This window comes from Mirounga angustirostris, unplaced genomic scaffold (assembly GCF_029215605.1).
Source record: "Mirounga angustirostris isolate CCGP_5_RB_7025 unplaced genomic scaffold, mMirAng1.0.hap1 SCAF_8, whole genome shotgun sequence".
Lineage (NCBI taxonomy): Eukaryota > Metazoa > Chordata > Mammalia > Carnivora > Phocidae > Mirounga > Mirounga angustirostris.
The window spans coordinates 64,047,302-64,071,308 of NW_026991716.1; the positions used below are offsets into that span (position 1 = coordinate 64,047,302).

Below are 24,007 nucleotides of genomic sequence, written 5' to 3' on the forward strand. Positions count from 1 at the left end.
TTACTTTGAATTCTTTTCAGGCAATTCATAGATCTCCATTTCTTTGAGGTTTGTTACTGGAAAATTATTGTGTTCCTTTGCTTATGTCATGTTTCCTTGATTTTTTTTTGTTTTGAGTTCCTTAAACTCTTGCATTGTTGTCTTTTCATTTCAAGAAACAGTCACATCCTGCAGTCTTTCCTGACTGGCTTCAGGAGAGAAATACCTTCACCAGTTAGCCTGACTAGGCACGCCTAGGCTGTTTCTGACATTTTGTATGGATGCACCCATTCCACATCTCTTGTTCCCCCTTGGGGGTAATTCTTAAAGTTGTATGCCTTCGTTTAATCTTGCAAAGGCAGGCTGCAGGAAGAGTTCCCTGTTTTGCCTCAGGTGCTGCCCCGAAATGCTCAAATTTGTGTGCTTTCTCCTAGTTCTCCAGAATAGGGCAGGCTTCTGTGCTTGTTTTGCAAGCTGTCTGTAAAGGCTCACACTATATATCTGTGGGGGCATGCATGAGGAACTGGCCAAAGTGGGGTGGGTGAGGTGCACACAACATAGAAGTTGCTCTTGGGCCATTTGAGGGAATATGCAGGCAAGGTATTGCCAGAGGCTCATGGGTAGGCTCCTTTATGAATTCTGTGCAGCATTTAGTTAGATCCACAGCCCTCTGATGATTTGGAGCCATTATTGCTGTGCTTCCAGCTCTTCCAAACCCGCAGCCTTGCGTATCACTTCAGTAGTCTAGGTGGGGCAAGAAAGAAGTGGACTTCTTGGGCAATATCCTGCTTGGCTGGAGAAACCATGTGCTCATACAGTATATTTTCACTTTCCCTGTGGGAGAAATTGCAGGCTGTTGGGGTTTCTCTTGGCACTGAGCAGTGCTCTCTTCGGGGATGGATGATTCAGGTAAAGTGAAACTGTTCTTTTCTTTTTACCCTCTTCAATGCATCTATTCTCTCTCTCTTTCTCTCTCTCTCTCTGTCTCTCTTTTTCTCCAACAGTGTATTGGAACTTCTCTGATGGACTCCTGGACTCCTATAAATATCTTCTCATCCATGGATGGTTGTCAAGATCAATGTTCTCTGGAGGGATAATGGTAGAAAACTTCTTCTATTCTGCCATCTTGCTCTGAGTTAAAATTTTTTAGCAATTAAATGAATAAGTTGAGTATGTGTTACATTAGTAAAAAACAAATATGAATAATATTGATTCTAGTCTTCTATCTATGATTATGTGAGGGTTTTCTTTGATTATTATAATGAAGATGAAAGTTTGATATTTTATTATATTTTTATGTGTTTTGTATTGAAATGGTTGAGGAAATAATAAAATTGTATGTTGTAATCTGGGTTCTTCATTCATTCATTCATTCCACAAATTTCCATAACTGTGTACTACTTAAAAATTTCTATAACTGCACACTACTTAAAAATTAGTTTTCCTTAAAAAAAAATTAAAAAAAATTAGTTTTCTTGATCTCAAAATGATCATGACATGGTTGATGTAGTTTTCAATCAATTGATTCTGAACTTAATAAAATAAATTTCTCTTCTGTATTTTATTATATAATCTGCTATATATTTTTTAACGTTATTCTTTAGGTAGGTTAGATTTCTCTAATTTATGTGTGTTGTTTCCACATTTACTGATCAGAGAAGACTGCTGACATTTAAGAAATAGGGTTGAAAAATATGAGGCAGGAAGATACTGAGTTGTAATTTAATTAATAATAGGTATGTTTATTTAATAATAATTTGAGACAAAACACAATCTTTGTTAGAAGCTAAATTCTAAAATGCACTTGGATTCATAAAATTAATCCATCCATGTGGAATTCATTTAAAAATTTTTTGTCCTTCCAGTTTTAGCCAATTATCTGTTGAAATATCTTTTAAGAGAAGGACTGAAAAAATAGTTTCAAGATTAAGCTGAGGTAATAAACTAAACATTAAACAGAGTTCATACATACTTTTAATTTAATTTTGGTCTTTTATTAGGTCCTAAGTTTGAATATAAAAATTTACATATATATGCTCTAACTTTATATTCAATGCCAAACACTTTTATTCAACTAATGATTAAATCTGGGCCACACAGCTATAAAACCAAAGAACACATAAGCATACTCCCTTTAAGTTTCTATTTTTATTTTTGAAGCTTGACTAAGTACTTATTATTTCCACATTGCCTTGAATAATCAGTTTGTTGAATTATTTATTTTGACTATTCTGTATTTTTTATTCCATATCAATGAACTAATGTCTTTCTCCTTTTTTTAATAATTTTTTATTTTCTAAACACTTATCTTCCCAATACATAAGTAACAATCCACCCTACTTTTTAGAATATTTGGTAAAAGAGTTAACATTTACATAAATTTGCTTTGGCGTTCTGCCTTTATCAGTAGTTATAAAAGTGATTTGTGGGTGTTTTGTCCAGTTTTGACTTTTGTACATGCATTTTTTTTAATGCTTTGTCTTTTGTGACGAGATCTCTAGAGTTCTATGTTAACTCTTCATTTTTAGGTGTTATATCCTCATCAATCTCTCCCTTTTTCTTTTCTTTTCTTTTCTTTTTTAAAAGATTTATTTATTTATTTGAGAGAGAGAGAGAGAGGGAGAGAGAGACTCAAGCTGACTCCACACTGAAGGCAGAGCCCCACCGAGCCGAAACCAAGAGCCCAGCGCTTAACTGATTGAGCCATCTAGGAGCCCTAATCTCTCCCTTTTTCAAATGTAATAATGATTAACATTTCTTGGAATATGTCTTGCATGTTTCTCGATTGTTTCAGGTATGTATGCCTCACATCCAAATGTATTATTAAGCTATAAAAAGGCAGAAAATTTGAGTTCTGATAGTAGTTTATGCTGGCTGATTTTGTAGAATGAATGAACTCAGAGTTTTTTGAATGACAAATGAGAAATAAGAGGATGTCTTTTATGGAACAACTGATTTTTATTTACCAAACAAACTGTTGGATAATGTTTACTATATAAAGCCAAGCACTTTATACATGTTAACTTACTTGATTTCGATAATCAGTCTTCTATGAGGTTGTAATCTGGGTTCTGATATTCACTACCTATATAACTTTAGGCAAATTAACTCCTTTGAGTGTCAGTATTCTCATCTGTAATAGAATAGTCTTCTCAAAGTGTTTTGTGAAGATTAAATAAAATATCATTTATAAAGGTCCTGGTACATAGTAATAATTTTTCTTTGTATTATTGATTTTCCTAGAAACCATTAGATATGTAAATGGAGATTGAATGTATTTTTAACAGTTCTAAATCTTTCATTTATACAAGATCTAAGAGAGCTTGCTGGTTTGCATAATGGGTTGTCAGTCAGCGTTGATTAGTGCAAGAAAGAGAACAACCTAATCTGAAAACTTAGTAAAAGTATTAGTGGGCCAATGGGAAAGCCAAAAGTGGCATTGCCAAGAGAAAGAATTCAAAAGGATTAGCATGCTCAATTAACAGAGCTCCAGATGACAACTAAGTCAGTCATGCACAGCATTTCTGCCTCTTACCTCTCCTTTCTCCGTTTCTAGCCCTGAAAGATCTCAAATGAGAATTGGAAATTTGGAATACTGGTGAAAGAGAAAAGTCTACACCATGACTCTCTCTTCTCTAACATAGCCTTCCAAAGGGGAAGTCAGTCAGAGCAGGGAGTGGAAAGACAATTTAAGTAAACTTAAGAATTCTCATATAAGGTGAGAATGGACTTTTTATTACCTTACAAAAAGAGACTTGCAGTAATCAGGAAATCAATAAATACTTCTCCAAATTTTACCTAAAGATGAGAGCAAATCTTGGAGTAGATTTACAAAGACAGTGGTAGGAAACAATAAAATTACTTTCTTTTTTTGCACCTACTATATCCAACTCATCCAATAAAGTGTTAGGCTACAATTCAATTAATTAAATTGTTACATAACTTTTTTTTTTTTTTTAAGTAGGCTCCATGCCCAGCGTGGAGCCCAACCTGGGGCTTGAACTCACCACCCTGAGATCAAGACTTGAGCTGAGATCCAAGAGTCAGACACTCAACAGGCTGAGCCACCCAGGTGCCCCAAATTGTTACCTAATTTATAATTTTTTTGTAATCAGAGAATATGGTAAATATCTATTATAAGCTTTTACGTGTTATAGGTGAGGGAGATACCCATGGAACAAGATTCATGCCAGGTGCAGGGAATTAGCCCTACTTCTGAGAGTTGACATCCTTTTTTCTTTCATATTAGGGGTTGAAACTTATTCCCACATACACTTGTCAATATTAATACATTTGTGATGTGTTTATGTTATAAATGAGAAGAATGAGGGCAATTCCAGTTTTTGGGAGGTTAATACAAAAGACATGTTAAGAGGTTGCTGCAATAATTCAGAGAGATAAGTACCTAAGCAAAGGTGTAATTAATGAAAAAAGAAAGGAAGAAATATAATCAAGAGATACTTTGCAGGGAAAATTACAATTTTCAGTTTCTAACTGATAAGTAAATGAAGAAGAAGGAATAATTTAAAATGACTTCAAATTTTCAAGATTTCATGGCCAATTGTATAACAAGAATGCCTGCTTTAGTGAAATAATTTATTTCCAAGAAAAATAACTTTGCAACTGTAACAGCTTAATTTATACTTCCTGACCCTATTGTGCTCTGGTGGGCTTTGCAATGCCAAGGGTTTGGGGTGGGGTATTAGGTGAAGAGGGGTCTAGTTCTTGGTCATCATCTATTGGTGCTAGCAACTGAAAAGACGGCTATGTTTCCATATGATTTTTGCCCTGTCAACATTCCTTTTTCTTTCTGTGTGAAAGACCATCAAGATGCCTAGGGCTCACTGCTATGTCCATACTATTCTTGGTAACATAAGAAAACTGAACTTATCTGCCTCCATGAAGCACAGTAGGATGCACATAAGACTCATATTCACAAGGGTTGCTACAAGAAACAAATGGCACACTCAAATTAATGTATTTCAGAGAGTTTATTCACATAGGAACTAATTACAAAGATGTGGGGAATGTAAGGAGCCAACAAAAGTTAGTACAGGTACACAGAGCTAGCAGCAGACCCTAAAAGGGAGAGGAGAAAGGCTACCAGAACCTAGAAAGGGAGACATTAAGAACTAAAGGCTGACTTGGAAGGAGCAGTGATCATTCAAGGGACGCAGCCAACCTAAGGTGACTATTCAGGAAAGGCTTCAAGGGAATAAATATACTGGTATCACACTTTGTCTTCATTTTCTTCTGCAGTCCCCAATGGCTAAATCCCACTGGAACCAGTAGGAAGAGAGCAAAATAGAGAAGGGAGTGAATCTGGAGGGGCAAATGGAAGATATCTGGCATGAGATATCAGATATGTCAGCTTGGATATCACCTTTGGTAATTTCTTCTCTATTGACTTTTAGTCTACTGAGTTCAAGGTGTTTGCTTGTTTGCATGTTTGTTTTACCATACTTGCCAGTTTTTATGCTGTATTGGAGATAAGAGCCCTTCCTCTTAGATCCTTCAAATCTCTCTGAGGTTCCTTCTCTGGGCTTGGAATGTCAAAGGTGGTTCATTTCTACTTTAGGGACAAACAATATCTAAAGCATTTTCAGTCTGTTTTCTTCTTTACTCCCTTTACTTATAAGCTTTTATTTCTGATCGGTTCTTATTACTCCCATCTGATGATTATTAAAAAGTAAGCAAGCATCAATTAGTTCCAGATGCCTATATTACAACTGTACCAGAGAAACATGACAGGGTTGGACAAAGAAAACCCAGAGTGGTGACAGAGGTGGAGACTCTGAATAAAGACTTCACGGAAAGCGGGACCTCAAGTCAAAACATCAGAGTGTAATCAGTGTTGCATCTGACATTTAAATAACTCTTTCTCTTCAGAGATGCACAGACCTAGACCATGGGCTACATGCATTGGATCTGTACTAGGGTTAAGCAAATATCTTATTATTCATTCTTATTCTCTACCACAGCTTTCCCCCACAAAGATCACTTATTTGGGTGGTGGTCAAAACCATGTTCTCTATATTTGAGACCCACAGGATTCTCTCAGATACTTTTTAGTATAATGTCCAAAGTAAAAATTAACAAATAACTCTAGCAATCAACAACAACAGAGGAGAATGACCCACCAGGAGTGAAGGTTTGTGTTATTCTGCTGAGTAAAGAATTCAGTCTAGTTGATTTCCTGCTTGAGAACAAAGGGCACATTGGATAGTGGAAGAAGGAAATGATAAAATATCACCTACAGCTTTGCTTTATTGCACACTGGTGACAAAGAGTGGTGTCAGCATAATCCTTGTCCCTCTTTCCTAATCGCAGGGGGGGAAAGCTTTCAATATTTCACCATCAAATATGTTTGCTGTAGATTGTTTTAAGAAAGTCTTTATCATATTAAGAAGTTTTATTCTACTCCTAGTTTGCTAAGAGTTTTTACAATGACTGGGTATTAACTTTGGTCAAATATTTTTATTCTGTAAATATTGAGATGATCAAATATCTTTTCCTTTTTAACAGTTATGTGGTGAATTAACACTGAGGGTTTGTTTTTTGTTTTTTAACATTGACTTATTTTTGAGTGTTCATCCAACCTTGTGTTCCTGGGCTAATTCTCTCATGGTTGAAGTGTATTCTTATTAAATATCACTGCTTTCAATTTGTTAACATTTTGTTCAGCATTTCACTAAAATTTTCTTTTAAGCACTACTTTAGATACAGTCATCATTTTCAATATGTTCTAACTTCACTGTAATTCAACTCCTATTAAATTTAAAATTTTGATTTCATGTATTCATTTATGTATGGGCTATACAAACATGATAATAGTATTTCTTAAATTTCCAAACATTTGGCAATTTTCTAGTTATCTTTTTGTCTATTTCTAGTTTAATTCCATTGCACTCAAAGTACATATAATACATGATTTCAGTCTTTGAAATTTGTCAAGACTGTGTTGTATCAGCATTAACAGCATAAATTTTGGTTAATGATCCATGTGTATTTGCAAAGAAGTTAATTTGGTCATTGTTAGATGCAATGTTATATATATGTTAAATAGATTAAATATATGAATTGTGCTTTTAGGTTTATATCCCTATTGATATTTGGTCTGCTTGCTTCATCATCTATTAAGAAAAGTATAAAATCCCTTGTATGATTTTGGATGTGTCTACTGTTCCTCTCATTCTGTCAAATTTTCCTTTTATATTTTTCCTACTATTAATTTATTAGTGACACTTCTTAAAAACTAGTCTTTATTTTTCTTCATTGCTACTAAATTATACAAATATCTGTCCTTGCCTTGTAACAAATGATCACGTTTCTATTTCTGTAATAGTGCTAAAACTCTGGAACACTTTCACTCCCTTTATTCCAATTCTGTTTTTACATTGTTGGCATAGATTTTATTTCTACATACATTTTAAACTACATTGGGCATTATATTATATTTTGTTAATCAAATCTGTTTATGTTTCCTCACATTTATGTCTTCCATTTCTCTTCAATCCTTCTTACATTTCTGTGTTTCCATCTGGAATGATTTTATTTCTACCTGAAGAATTTCTCTAAGATGATATAAACTTTCTTTATCATGCTCTTTACTTCATTCTGAGCCCTCAGCAGCAAGTGCCTTTAACCACTGCCAACAGTGTGTTAGTGAATTTGAGTCTTTTTTTAGCATGCTCCCTCAAAATTCTCCCAACCTCTACCCATTACCTAATTCCAAAGCTACTTCTACATAGTTAGGCAACCCCATTATCAGTACCAAAATCTGTCTTGCTTTTCTATTGTTCTGTCAACAAATTACCACAAACTTAGTGGCTTAACAACACAAATTATCTAAGGTTTAGAAATAAATGGGTCAGCAGTGCCATCTGTTTCCTTGTCTTTTCCAAAAGCTTTCTGAGGCTACCTGCATTCCTTGACCTATGGTGTCTTCCTCATCTTGAAAACCAGAAACAGTATTTTCTGGCTTTGACCCTCTGTTCCATAACAACACCTTTTCTGACTCTAATCTTGCTGCCTTTTTATTAATCTCAGGGCTATTGTGATTATATTGTGATTATCAGGATAATCCAGGATAATCTATCCATCTCAGGGTGCTTAACTGACGAGGGAGGTATCATATTCACAGATTTTGGGGACTAGGATGTGGACATCTTTGGGTGGTTTTTATTCTGCCTAACACGTGCACTTAATTTGAGAGTATACATTTCAAGCCCTGAATCCTACAGAATTTTGAATTTTTAAATTTAAAACACTTCTTTTTTGCCCACTTAAGCTATTGCTTATGTTCTGAAATGCCAAATCCAAGATTGTCTTATTTTTCCTTAGTATGTCTGCTGTGGCCCTCCTTCTTTCAAGCAGAAATGGTAGAATGCTGTACATGCTGGAAGGGCCATGGAGTACAATGGGAATGGAGATCAGACACATCTTTTGATGTCTCCATGTATCTCACTATATTTGTATTTCTTTTTCATGCTGTAGGCTCAAAATTTTCTCCCCAAAAGTCTATTCTTCACCTTTTATATTGGGTAAGTTTAAGTACTTATCCAGTATAGTGTTAACTAAACTCATAGAATCATATAGCAAGAGACTTCTATTAGTTATGGAATAATATGAAGAGAAAGAATGCTTTCATTAAAGGCTGACATCTAGGGTGCAGTACCTGAGAAGAATAAACATGAGGGCAATAAAATCTCATTGTCTAGTCTTTTCTGATAACATGCTTAAGCAACTTTACATTTGAAGCATAACTTTGCTAGTTAGTGTTTCTGTTGATTTATAGTACTTCTAGTTAACAGCCCTAAACTTTTAGTTAGGCTTTAGCATGTGCTGCTGGTTAAGATGCCATGAGGTTCTTACACTTAGTCTAACAATCATATCTGGGCATCTTTCTTTTTCATATAAAAGTCATTCTCTGGAAGGATATATTTTTTAACTAAGGCAAGCTCTCTTGAGGAAAAATGAAAGTACAATTTTGACACCTTTTGCCACAATCAAATGATCTAAAAAGATTGCTTTAGAATGTTGTTGGGGAAAATCAACTGTGTAAGGCTATATGGAAAAGACATATTTTAAGCCTTCTAGAGATTATGGAATTTGGCACAGATGAAGAAACAGATATGTAGTCAGTGGGTTTTGGGCCATGTAATCCATGGAGCTCTGAGGATTTCATGGAGGGGCCTCAGAGACTGATGCAAAGAGTAAAGGGTCAAATAGGCCAGTCTTCAACCAGAGTGTTCTGTTTTATCTGATTTATGTGTTAGTTCTGGATACCCTTTGTTTGAACAAAGGCTTTTTTTTGGCTGAAAAAATTGGATAGGCATTGCATCAAATAATTTGGCCTAAATCCTAGTCAGTGAGGGGCGGGGCCAGGACTAGATTCTAGTCATTTCATTCCTTTGCTTAAACCCCTTCAATGGCTCCCTGTCAATTTCAAAATAAAATATATACTCTTTCATCATGGCATGCAAATTCTTGCTGACCTGATTCTTGTATACTTCTTTAGCTTATTTCCTGCTCTGCAGTCTTCTTCATGTACTGATGACTATCTATAAGTTACATATTATACCTGGGGTATCCATCCCTGCTCTCCTGCTACCTGGCAAGCTTCATAACTTTTGAAATTTTTTCACTTCTTGTGTCCCTGTACCTCACTAAGGTTTAGGGCTCTGTTCTGTACTCCTGTAGAACACTTTATGTGCTCTGTTATGGGACTTTGAATAACATATGGAAATTGTTGTTTTGTCTTTCTCACCAAACTAAACTGTTCACAATTTGTTTTCTAAAGCTTTCATCTCTGGATCCTGAGTGCCTAGCGTAAGGATTAGATCAGCTTGATGATTAAACAGGTAAATCCCAATTTATTTTTTTCTCCTCAATTCCATGCCAGGAAGAAATATTCCTGGGGCATGAGAAACTAGAATGGTCACCTGGGCCAGCACAAGCAGACCCTAAATACTAGCAGATGGATTCGGGAGGCAGCATTAGGAAGGAAAGAAGAGATTCCAACTAGCATTAAAAAAAACTCTATAAATACACTTATTATTTATTTAATTAAATAGTTAAGCTCATAATTGTTAAGTATCTTTTATATAGCCCCAGACACTATTCTAAGTACTGTGGATACGGCAATGAAACATAGAGACAAAATATTTGCCTTGGGGCTTTCATTCCAGTGAGGGTAGGATAGATCATCAGTAATTACTTATATAATATGTCAGATAGTGATAAAGCTTCTGAAGAAAAGTAAAGCGGGCTGAGGGACACAAAGTAAATAAGAAAGGAGGTTGCTCTATTATAGAGTGATACTAAGAAAGACCTCCTTGATAAGATGAGGGGTGTGAACTGAATAAAGTCTGAAGAAAGTGAGATTGAGCCATGCTGGTATTTGTGGGAAGACTGCTCCAGGAAGAAGGAGCATCAAGTTCAAAGGCCCTGAGACAGAACTGTGTTTGAGAAAGAGGAAGGAAACCAGTGTCAATGTGACTATAACAAGTAAACAAATAGAGTGGGGAGGAGGTAAGGTCACATGGGCTATGGAACATGATCTGATAAGTCAGGGTAAGAATTTTGGTTCTTATTCTGGATGCAATGGGAAGTCATTTTGACCAGAGTTTTGATCTGCTCTGATTTTGATTGTCGAGGGGATCTCTGTATGTAGAATATAAGGAGGCAGAAGTAGGAGGAAGGACGCCAGTTAAGAGACTGTTGTAATAATGCAGGTAAGAGATGTTGATGGTTTGAATCAGAGTTGGAGTAGTGGAAGTGGTGAGAAATGGTTGAATTCTGGACACATTCAGGAAGTATAGCTGACTTGAGGTTAGACTATCTGTAGAGTGTGAGAGAAGGGAAGAGGCACGTATGACCCTTGACCAATGGGAAAAACAGTTTCCATTACTAAAGTGCGGAAGTCTGTTAGAAGAGAAGATTTGGGAGAAAACAAGACATTTATTCTAGATAGGGTAAGATGATTATTAGAAATCCAAGAGGAGACATGAAAAATGTAGTTGAATATTTAAGGGTTCAAGTTCAGAGGCACATTCAGGCAGGAGTGATAAAATTGAAAGTTATCAGAGTGTTGACAGTATTTACTGCCATAACTGGATGAGATCACTCTAGAAGTAACTGTCACAAGAAGAGTTCCAAGGCCTGAACCCTCAAAGCACTTCATTGTTTAGGAGTCAGGAAGATGAAGGGGGACTAGCAAAAGAGATTGAGAAGGAGAGGCTAGAGGGAAAAATTAATACAGTGCTGTCCCACATGGAAAATGAAATAAATTTTCTAGGAGGGGTTAGTTGATCAACTATGTTAAAAGTTGTTATGCCACATAAAATGAGAATGGGGAATTGCCCATTGGATTTGGTAGTTTGGAGTGAATTGGTGAAGTAGTAAGGACAGAAGCTTTATTGGAGTGGATTCAAGAGAAAATTGAAAAGAAATTAGATCTTGAGAGCCTCTCTATAAAATGTGGAGGGGAACATGGGATAAAGGAATTTGTTTATTTTATAATTTAAGTTGAGAGGTACTATAGCAGATCTTTAACTCAGCCTGCAGATGCTAATAGATTGCTGGCTGAAATCTTTGGAACTGGTAACTGTGTATCTGAGGATATAAGATACTGTTAGTTCTATATCAATAAGCAGGGCAGTAATAGGCAAGCTATGTGGAGGATAATGGGATTCCTGGATCAGGCACAAGTTGAAAGAAATTCTGGGAAGGAAAAGCACTGATGACAAACCACCTGACAGTTTTTATTTTTTTTACTTACTGCTGCCTTCACAAGGGGCCAAATTTCCCTATCTATGAAGAAACAGGTTTCCTAAAGATGTCAGGCATTTGATGCATGTAAAAAGTGCTCCATATTGGACGAGCAGCAGCTGTGGGTGTTGCTGAGGCGCTCACTTTTCAGTAGCTACTGCTTTTTAAGAGCACCATCAAGCAGGTCTTCAGTTGGAATTGATGTTGACAAATATTGAACTCATAAATTAAGTCCCACAGACTTCAACTATAGCTCACCAGCAGTCTTTCCAGTATTCCCTATCTTTGGGATTTCTGTTTTTAATTAAAGATTTCAAAGATAATACTTTAATTTTTAAATTCAACTTAGCATCTCTTAGCATTTGAAAAAAAAAAAGAAAAGAAAACCACAAGTGAGTAAGAAGTTCACCTTTCTTCTTGGTGAGTTCAAAGTAGCACCCAAGAACATCCTTATTTCAAAGGTGAGAAATTATAAATTCCTGACATATTCCTGTAGGCAAACTTGTCCCTGTGGTCTCAGAGACTTTTGTCTGCATGTCTTCTCTTGTTCTTTTCATCCTTTTGCTGCACCTTTATCTTGGCTTCTTGCCACCTTGTTGCACCAATATCTTAGATTTTGGCTGTGTGATTGACTCCAGTTTAGCTCCTCACCCAGTTGTCCCTGCTCTTGACTCACATTGACTCTCTGATTTCCTTCTCTAGACCAAGTGGGAGACTGAGTGCCAATCTTAAATTTAGGGGTGTGAACCTGGAATTCCTAACAACTTCTCTGGGATTTCATGATGTAGGCAGTCTGGAGTCAGGAGATCAAGACAGGGTGATGCTAAAGAGCTGAGAGCCATGGAGACAGGGTATGGGAAGTAGGAAGGCAGGACTCTATGGAACTTTCTTATCCCACAGGCCCACAGAGTAGCTCCTTTGAACATGGATCCCCAAGCCTGCCCTTACGGTTCAAAAGAGCATCTTTAGCTGAAACATGATCAACCATCATTTAACTCTTCCCTTAAACTCTAACTTTACCTCTTCCGCCATCTTGCTCACAGGTAGATATTACTTTGGAATGCAAAACGATGAAGCAATTTTCTCTAAGTAATAGCACAAAGTATTTGTGTTTTTAGTTTTTTCTATGTAAACAGGGATCTACTAGGCATGCTCTACCTGAAGCAATGCATTTTTAAATATGTAGTGTTGTGTCTCATTTGCAGCAGACATGTTGGGTTACAGATTTCCCCTGAAACGATACTAGATAGGTGACCTCTTAGACCATCAGTAATTGTATCTTACCAGTGGTTCTCAAGCCTTTTTGACTATAAAGCAAATAACTCACCATCTCCCTACTCTGCATGGCTTTATTGGCTAGTGAATAAACAAAGAATTGGAGGAAATAAAAATGAAACAAGGCAAAATGATAAATAAAAGAGAAATATAGCAGTAATTCTACAAATATCTAGCAGCAATTGGTAGCCACCAACAATGGAGGAAAACACTGAAAAGTCACTGATCATAAAAGGTTTATCCCCCACATTATGGAAAGTCCTGTTCTCTGAAAATGTAAATGCCAAATATGAGTTATATTGTTAAGTGATGCATGGTGTCAGAATCCTTAGTAGACTACACAATGTGATGCCTCAGTTAAACCCATGTTCTAGTTTTAGTTTTTATGCAGACTTTATAACTCACTTAGTAGGTTACTAGTGAGAAGTTCTTAGTCTTTTAGTGCCCAGAAAGGTAACTAGCACATGGTAGGTTTTCAGTGAATATTTATGAAAGGAATAAAAGAAAGAAAGAATAAATAAATTAAAATGAAACACTATGGAATTTGGAGTCTTTTACTGGTAAGAAGCAAACAAAAGATACGGGTGGATCTTATTTTAGATGTGTTTTAGCTAACTCAGGGAAAGCTAAATTGGGACGTGGGCTCAGAGGTGGACGTTAGTATGTGGAATCTTATTAAGGAGCAGACTGGGATCAACACTTGTGGTCATGAGGGAAGGAATTCAGATTAGAAAGATGCAAAAGTCAAGAGATGGGGTTGGCTCATCTACTTAGCTTTAAAAGCCATCTGGATACTGACAACCCTCAAGATCTGAACTCTCCAGGCTAAAACTCTCCTATAACATATCAGACTTGTGTATCTGACTGCCTACTTGATATCTCTATTTGAATACCCAACAGTCATCTCAAACTCATAATTTCCCAACCCAAAGTGCTCCTTTTACCCTCCAAACTGACTTCACTGGAAGCCTCCCTCACCTCATTTAATAGCACTCCATCTTTCTAGTTGTTCACGCAAATACTGTGCCATTATATTTAAGTGTTGTCTAATTCTCACCCCACATTAACTATGTCAGGAAATTCCTGTTGGCTTTAGCACCAAAAATAACCAGAATTTGACTATATCTCACCACCTCCACTGCAACCACCAAGGTGAGAACTACCATTGTCTCTTGCCTGGATTAGTGCAAAAACAAACAAACAAACAAAAAACCTTCTACTGATTCTAACCTACCTGATTACTCTGGATCCCTCTATTCTCAATAAAGCAGCTGGAAGTAACTATTTTTTTTTTTACAATCTTTTAAAAAATGTTTATTTAAAAAAAATTTTTATTAACATATAATGTATTATTTGTTTCAGGGGTACAGGTCTGTGATTCAACAGTCTTACACAATTCACAGCGCTCACCATAGCCCATACCCTCTCCAATGTAACTATTTTAAAACATAACTTAGATTTGTCCATCTTCTGCATAAAAATCTGCAAAAGCTTTTATTTTTACTAGAGAGCAATCCCTCAAATATATGTTTGGGCCACTGAATCAGCTGGGTGGGGTACTTGTTTAAATGCAAATTACTGGGTCATACCCACAGATCTCCCAAAGGTTTTCTATGCATGAGAAGAAAAACCTAGGAAAATTTCAAGGAGAAGAGATGACTTTGATGATGGACTGAACCTATATCAGGAAAGAAATGGAAGAGGATGGAGAATATCTATCTGTCCTTTAGAGGAAACCAGCAGGTTGTTCATAATTTTCCTGCTGATACCAAGAGGACGAGGCATATCCTGGGCAGTCCCAATCTGTACTTCATAAAAGTACAGAAAGATTTGGGACCCTGTTAATGATGTGGATGTGCCAAACTAGACTTTAAGGAAAACTCCATCTCCACAACATTGACAAGAGATGTCCATGATGCAGGCAGTCAGCGTACTCATAGGCCCATAGTAGACATTCTTTCTCAGTCTCACACTGGGGCAAAGCACACTGCTAGGGTTATGCTCCCCTTGGCCTGGAAGATTTAGAGGCCCAGCACAGTCCCTCCTCCAACATCTAGGTCAAGGTCACTGATTTGTCACTTTATATTTAAATATCAACTGAATAAAAACCAGAGGCCGTTTATCCTCTTCCTGTTTTACTTCCAAGAAAAATAATGTATAAACATGTGGTATTTATAGTTAGCATACCATATACAATTTAAATTGTACAATTTGCAGATGCATGTATTGTATTATTGTTTTCATACATCAAAGTATTGGGTAGACTTATTATTTTTATTTCCTGAGCATTAGAAAATGCAGAGATTAAGTATATTATGAGATTTATTTCCTTCCTTTCCTTCCATTTCTTTTTCAGTTGTTTTTAAGAAAATTACAACTACTGGATTTTTGGCCATCACACATTCTCCAGTTTTATTTAGATCTGCCACAATGATAGCTGACATGAACAGCATATAATATGTTGCTCTGAATGGCAAGGAAGTATGACTTCTGAATGTGATTAATAAAACAGTTGAGAGTTTTTTGCCAAGAGACGTTCCTCAGAGAAATCATTCCTTTTCTTTGAAAATGCCTCCCAAAGAATGCTGACTTTAATGTATGCCAGGACCCATTGACAAGTTTCATACCTGAGGATTCTTCAGAATAAATCTAATTAAGATGTGTCAAGGGTGTCCCAATGCAGAAATTGTCATAGCTAAATAAATGTAGGAAGAAACAATTTTTCTTGGCTTCTTTTTTGAAATGCTTTTCAAATAATTTTTTTAAAAAGATTTTATTTATTATTTTAGAGAGCGAGCGAGAGAGAAACAGCATGAGAGGGGAGAGGGTCAGAGGGAGAAGCAGGCTCCCCGCTGAGCCGGGAGCCCGATGTGGGACTCGATCCCAGGACCCTGGGATCATGACCTGAGTCGAAGGCAGACGCTTAACCATCTGAGCCACCCAGGCGCCCGCTTTTCAAATAATTTTTAATTGAGGTGTAATTGACATATAGCATTATATTATTTTCAGGTGTACTACATAATAATTTGATATTTGTATATGTCGTGCAATGATCACCACTGTAAGTCTAGTTAATATCTGTCCCCATACATAGTTATGAATTTTTTTCCTCGTGATGAGGACTTTCAAGATTTACTCTTAGCAACTTTCAAATACGCAATACAATATTATTAACTATAGTCACCATGCTATACATTGCATCCCCATGACTTATTTTATAACTGAAAGTTTGTACCTCTTGACCACCCTCACCCATTTTGCCATTCTAGCCATTCTGACAGGTATAAGATGGTATCTCATTGTGGTTTTGATTTTCACTTTCCTGATGATGAGTGATGTTACAGATCTTCTCATGTACTTGTTGGCCATCTGTATTTCTTTAAAGAATAACTTGTTTTATCAGTAGTACAATTCTATAAGGGAATACTTTAAACATTTAGCTTCTTAAATTAATAATTTCCTGAAGTTTGAAAGGTTGTATATTAATATAATGTTATAATAAATAAAGAATATGTATCCCATAGTAATGTCTAAAGTAGAATATTAGATATATATTTAGGAATTCCCTTCCTGCTTCTAGTTAAATATTTAGCTTAATTATTTTACTATTCATTCATAATACTATTCATTATTTCATTTAATGCCAATTGTTTGTTAATTAGAGAACTTCTTAAAAATTCTAAACAAAATTAGCAGTATGTTATGAGCATTTTTTTTCTAGATAATTTTGTGTTCAGTGAATTAAATAATACCTAATTTATTTTTCTGTAACTCTCTATATAAGGAATATTCAGAGTAACTAAAGATTGTCTGTTGTCTCTGTAGATTCTGGAAACATTTCTGAGAGTTTTCTCTCCAGCTATTATAAATGCTTTTATTTTGGGGGGAAAGGACCTTTTCCATTGTATACTATAAGGCATAGCAATATATTAAAAAGGATTGTTATTATAGATTTCTAAGTCAGTGCAAAAATTTAAATTAAAAGTCATATAACATAGTGATTCAACATGAAACAAAAGCCGAATGACTAAAGCAGACTATTACATTCTTTAGCTTGTCTTCACAACTGGTTTGAGTATCCACAGTCCAGAAGTAATGGTTCTGCTTCAATTTTTAGAAAATGAATTTCATATCTAGCGGGATACTTGCAATATGCAAACAAATCAGATTAATAGAAATTTAGCTTCTTCCCTGTATCAGATGATTTCTTCAAGTTACAGTGTGGAGGAGAGGGAACCAAATTATTGGAAAACTGCTAAAGTGACTGCTTTTGCAAATATCCGAATGACATATTGCATAAAAGACCTATAAACTATTAATAGAAGACTCTTAAAGTTAAACCATGGATTTTTAAGTTCTAACACCAAAATATTCCTTTAAAATAAATATATGTGCAATGGAAAGAATAGTTGTATGTCAAATTAGCTTTTAGTACTAACCACTTGGAGGAAAGCATGGAAATTATTCTTGGAAAGATGGAAAAAGCTAAATCATTTATTGGAACTGAGAAAAAGCCAATGTATTTGAAAATATTTATTTTCAGATAAACAGTTGAATAGTTGCTTAAGAATTCAAATGGTATTAAAAGGTCCATAGGATTATTTGCCAAATCATCAACATTTTTCAAACTTTTTTCTTTGATGCTTCCATTTTCTGCTGTAATTTCTAAATCTAATGGCATGAAGAACGATTTAACAAGACTAGATAAAGCACTGCATACTTGAGAGACCATGATTCTGTAAAATAACATAGTTCTGAATATACATAGAACACATATTTGTCATTACTAAGAAAGAGAATAAAACAAACATCATTTGCTTGCATTATATATTTTAATTTTTTCACTGTTATTTTTTAAATGAAATTAGTGATGGTTAAAAAAAGTAAACATCTTAGAAATGTTTATCATAGATAATGAGAGTCCTCTGTAATCTCAACCCCTAGGGAAAGTCCCTCTTAGTATGTTAGATTTGTGTACATGCCTCCTGGAATGCTCCTATGCATATATTAACACTTACAGTGTATTACTCCTTTAATATTTTTAGATTCAATTCCAATGTTTTGGGGGTTCCCCTACAACACCAAGCAATTCTCAAACACTGACAGGGTATGTGAGAATTTAATTCAATTCTGACACTATCTACCTGGAGATAACATCAGATTCCACAGGTTAAGGGTCCAGTCCTATAAGACTGTCCCCCACTCCCCACTTTAGATGCTAGTCACAAGCCCCAGGCTATTACCTGTGCTTCTGACCCATCTTTTGGACACTGGAGTTTCTAACAACCTCCTCCTTGGATGCAATTAATTTGCTAGAGTGGCTCAAAGAACTCAGGGGAACACATTTTCCAGTTTTGAAAAGATATAATGAATAAGAATCAACAGCCAGATGGAGAACTACATAGGGCGAGCTTCTGAACAGGGGAGCTCTGTTCCTCTGGACCTTGGGGCCTGGCTTGGTAGCATGTGGAAGTGTTCTGATTTCCCAAGCGTGGAAGCTCTCTAGATAAAGAAGACCCAAAAAACTGTACTCTTGGGTTTTTGTGGAAGCTTCTTTACTTAGTCATGATTGACTAAGTCATTGGCCGTTGGCTCCTTTAACCCTTAGCAAGAAGGGGACTGAAAATTTCAACCCTCTAATCATATAGTTGGTTGTCCTGGCAACTATTCCTGCCCTTGGATGGGGTCCCAAAGTCACCATTATTAATAACAAGACACCCATTTCACCTGGCTTCAGGAACTGTGGGTGAAGACCAAATATATCTGAGAAATACATTTTGGTCATCTGAATGACCGAGTATGTTATTTCTTATAAATCATTATACAGCGGTTACTTGATCATTTATATGCTTTGTCATGGAGAGAGATTTCAGATAATTGTTCTAGTTAACAAGAAAATCTGAGTAGTAGTTAAAATTCACTGCATATAACAACAAAAACTATCTTTAAAATACGATCTTTTAAAATAATTTACTATTAATAATAGTTAACATTTACTGAGCATTTACTATTTTATTATGTGTAGTTATTGTGCTAAATACTTTATGTAACTAATTTCTTTACACTCTTACTACCACTAGATGAGAAAGGTACTGATATTATTACTTCTTTTATTTTGGGAAAATGTAATTTGTGCACTATGTATTTCACATTCAAAGAGAAGGATACCCTAGTCATGTAGCTACAGGGTAGACTCTGCCTCCCCTCAGTCTCATACTCAGAGTCCAGACTTCTTTGCCTCAGACTCTATTTCCTTTTTTTAAAAAAATGATTTATGTATTTTTAGAAGTTTTTAGTAAATTTCAGTTAGTTAACGTATAGTGAAATAAATATTAGTTTCATGGGTACAATATAGTGATTCAACACTTCCATACAACACCCAGTACTCATCACAAGTGCCCTCCTTAATCCCCATCACCCATTCCCCCCCACCCCATCCCCTCTGGTAACCATCAGTTTGTTCTCTATAGTTGAGAGACTGTTTCTTGGTTTGCCTTTCTCTCTCTATCTTTTTCCCCTTTGCTCATTTGTTTCTTAAATTCCACATGTGAGTGAAATCATGTGTTATTTGTCTTTCTCTGACTGATTTATTTTGCTTAGCATAATAGCTCTAGTCCCTTTTTTGCAATCTACAAAATTCATCAGTCTTCTACATCTCATTTCCTGAATAAACTAAAATTTCTTGTTTGGGCCATCAGTCTCTGGTGATCCCTCTGCAACCAAATTTGTTCACCTAAAGCCCAGATGCTTCCCCATGTTCCAATAAGCCAAGCTGCTCAGTAATTTAGTACACTCTTTGGTCTCCAAGCTTTTTTTTACTCATGTCATCCTTTCATCCATGCCTTTCTTCTCTCTCCTATCAAAACCTACCACAAACCTATTGACTTTCCAGGGCCATCCCCATTACTGAGTCATTTACTAAGCATTCTCTGGCCACCTTAATAGAAAAGAACTCTCTTCTCAGACTCTTACAGAATTTAGCCTTAACTTCCCTATGATATTTATCACATATTACCTTGTTTTAGGATAATTTGTTCATATTCCATTTATACTTTAGTATAAATTCAAGCTTTTTGCAGTCCCATCTCAAAAATCATCTATTGGTCTACTACAACTATTTGAGTAGAATGTGCTTGATAAAAGCTTGTTGAATTCCATTGCCTACCTGTAGCTTGTAGAACACTTTAGGATTAGTGGGTCTGAAGTAAAGAGGAATAATCTTGCGTTAGAACTATTTTGTGACGTATCAAGAGAACTGAGTGAAGGAGAATTTGAAGGTGGAATATCTGAAAAAAATTATTCCTCTAGAGGTATAGGAATTGTAAACTAGACTATGTTAGCCTGAGAGACAATTGTTAAGGAGAAAATTTGAGGGATTTTTTTTTTATGGACACTAGTAGCATAATTAAAAGTAGGGAGAGACATGAGATGGCATATTCAAAGAAAGTGAGCAGGATAAAGACACTGAATGCTGATTGCAGCATCTTGAAGTCCAGGAAAGATTTGTGCAAAGAGGCCAGGAGAAATAGGTTGGCCATTTTGAGTGATAGAAATTGCCATAAAATTGCTGATAAAAAATGTGCTCTAAATGGAGCAAGGTGTGGTCTGATTGAGTTGAAAAAGTCTGGGATAGTCGTATATCAGCTAAAACAATAGCATAAATCATTTGTAAATCTGTGGAGTGAATGTTTTAAATCACTTTAGTATTGGAAGTGACCCCAGAAATCTTCTAAAGCTTAGGCCAACAGCTTCAATTTCCTGATGAGGCCAGAGAGGAGGTTTAGTATAGTTCAGGCCAGTTCAGTTGGGTGCTTGTTCTGTGACAGATGCAATCCTAGAAATTGGGCATATAAAGATGAAAAAACAAATAAACAAACAAACCAAAACCAAAACTCTATTCTTTTTTTTTTAAAGATTTTATTTATTTATTTGAGAGAGAATGAGAGCGAGCACATGAGAGGGGGGAGGGTCAGAGGGAGAAGCAGACTCCCTGCCGAGCAGGGAGCCCGATGCGGGACTCGATCCCAGGACTCCAGGATCATGACCTGAGCCGAAGGCAGTCGCTTAACCAACTGAGCCACCCAGGCGCCCCCAAAACTCTATTCTTACCCTTGATGCAAGACAGGCACATTAACAGATAAATTGAAAGCAAAATAGAATTATGATGAAGGCAGACAAGGTTTATTATGGGATTGGAGAATTGAAGCCTGGGTCTAGCTTTGGGATGATGGAGCTGAGTGCTGAAGAAAAACCTCTTGGGAGAGCTGACATCCAAAGTGGACCTTAAAAAATTAACAGGAAGCAAAGAAGTGGGATAGGGGACAGGTAGGGGGTATGGGCCACATACAGGCATGAAACGGAATCATGTATTTGGGAAACTATGAGTAATTCTGTGTCACTGAGGTATAAAATGCAAAGTAAGGAGGGTGGCTAGTGGGCTTGAGTAGTAGCAAGGACTATGGCAGGCCTAGTCCAACATGCTGGTGGGCCTGGATGATTCACCGTAGTGATAGGGAAGCCTGTAGGGCTCTGACCTTGCAGAATGATATTTCAGGTATCCTACCTTGGGGGCAATAAATAACAAGTTCCCCGTGCTTGAAGCTTCCCTACAGTCTGAGGGAGTAGTGTCCTCTGAAAGTAGTTTCCCTCCTTCCTGGGCTGTGCTCCATGCAAATGCCCCAGTGTGAGGGGGAAGTTGACGGAAGTTTGACAAACTGCCACTCACTGTCCATGGATTGGTTCAGTTACGTTTTTGAGGTGAGAGTGGAGCAGGAGGGCTGTATGGCAGGTCCTCTGCTTGGGCTTTTACTCTACTGGAGAGCCCCAGTTCTTTGGGGAAAGGCAATCCTCAATATCACCCTGGTCAGGGGACCCTCATGCGCTAAGGCCTGAGCAGATCTTTGTGACCAGGCACCATGCCATCAGCACACATGGACAACTATGGGGACAGGCCAGCCTAGAAGATCTCCATTAGTGCTGGTGCCTGCATCTGCTGCCTCATGTACCCTAAACCATTCAACTGCCTCTTCCTAGTCAACCTCCTCCTGAGCTGAAGTAATGGCAGCCTGATCCATTCTGTTACTGTTTTCTTTGGCCTGTGCAGTAGTGTGTGTGTGTGTGTGTGTGTATGCAAATGTGTGATGTTAAATTTGTTATCAATATTTAAAGATTGTGAAATTTTATATAAAAATATGAGTTTTGGATTCGCAGGGGAAAAAAGGACAATCTGGCATCACAGGGATTGATGTCCTCATAGCAGCCCTCAACACTGGAACTGACTATTAGCTATCCCTCTACCCTGGCCTTACTCTTACCCTGGCCTCCTCAAGACCACTTTACTCTCCTTTTATCCATTTGCATTATCCATCCAGTCTCTGAAGACATTTGAGGCTGTGTCTCCTGCTTAATTTAAGCCTCCCAAACCCAGAGGATCTTTTAACCCTGTCCCCTAAAAAATCAAGACTACTTGACCTACATTTAGTTTTTGAAGAAAATAGTATTCAAATTATTTTGAGTTTTTTATCCGTTAAGAAAGGATATCCACAGTGAGAGTCGTATCCTAAACACAAGCATGGCTTCAATATTACAAATATATAAATTAATGAAATTCACTGCACTGATGGATGAGAAAGAAAAATACATCAGCTCTATACATGTGGACAAATTTGATAAAATTCAATATATGTTTCCAATAAAAGAACTTTAATAAAATAGAAATAAATTGATACCCTATTAACTTTTAAAAATATATTTCAACACGATAGCAGGCATGATGTTTAATGAGATACACTAGAAGCATTCTCATTAAAGCAAGGAAGAAGGCATTGATGTTCTTTACGTTAATTGTATTGTATCCATCCTTTTCTCCTTCCATTTAGTGATAGAAAGCCCACCGGGGGTCACATGGTTGCTCAGCTAGAGTCTGTGTTTTGTAGCTTAATTGCTAGATGTGGCTGTGACCATGTAACTTAGAGTTGTCCAATGAGTTGTAAGCAGAAGTGATGTATCTAATTTCCAGGTAACCTCCTTGAAGACAAAATTGTTTATTCTGAACTTGCTTTTCTCCTCCTGTTAGTGGGGAAATGTTGGCAAATATAGCAGTCGCCTTTGAAAACAGAGAGAGAAACAACATTTGAGACTAGTCCAGTTTTGGGTCACTCACTTTTGGATTTCTACATCATAGAAAATAAACTTCTATCTTATTTAAACCACTGAATTTTTGCATCTTTCCTTTATAGTAGTTTAGCCTCTATCTTTGCTAATATAGCCTTTATTGTTTAACATTGTTCAGGAGGTACTACCTAAAATAATCAGATAAGAAAAATAGTATGAAATTACAAGCAAGTAAAACTGTCTTGTCAAAATTTATCTTAAATTATAACTGTATACATGGGAAACCCAAGAGAATGCATTGAATGATTAGTACAAATAAGACAATTTAATAAATTGCCTTTTGATCATATAAAATTACCAATAACCTTTCTGTTTACAAACAACAACTAGTTAACAAAATATAACGAAAGTTTCTATTTACCTGGAGTAAAGTTAAAAAGAAATAGAAACATGTATGTATGCATGTATATACTTATATATATATAGTGTAACCAATGAAATCTAACAGTGATTCTAATAGTGAATGGTAAATCTAACAATGATTTGATGTCTATCATCCACTTAAAGATATATATGAAAAATCTCATCTCAGACAATTTGCATCATTTCTTTTTCTGTCTTTAAACATAGTTTTTTGGGACGTCTGGGTGGCTCAGTGGGTTAAGCGTCTGCCTTTGGCTCAGGTCATGGTCCCAGGGTCCTGGGATCGAGCCCTGCATCAGGCTCCCTGCTCGGCTGGGAGCCTGCTTCTCCCTCTCCCTCTGCCCCTTCCTGCTTGTGATCTCTCTGTCTCTCTCTCTTTCTGCGTCAAATAAATAACATTTTAAAAAAAATAAAAAATAAACATAGATTTTCATTCTACTTTTAT

General features: G+C 36.4%; 1 long non-coding RNA gene across 2 annotated transcripts; it reads left to right on the forward strand.

Moving 5' to 3' along the window:
• Positions 1 to 252: 252 nt before the first annotated feature.
• On the forward strand, positions 253 to 17,842 carry LOC129045550 (uncharacterized). Of its 2 annotated transcripts, none has more exons than XR_008505450.2 (6): positions 253 to 888; positions 2,566 to 2,773; positions 3,941 to 4,051; positions 5,239 to 5,367; positions 9,782 to 9,842; positions 15,383 to 17,842. It is a non-coding gene; the product is annotated as an uncharacterized LOC129045550 (long non-coding RNA). The 2 variants fall into 2 exon arrangements; XR_010413672.1 differs by having other exon boundaries at positions 3,944 to 4,051.
• Positions 17,843 to 24,007: the final 6,165 nt, after the last annotated feature.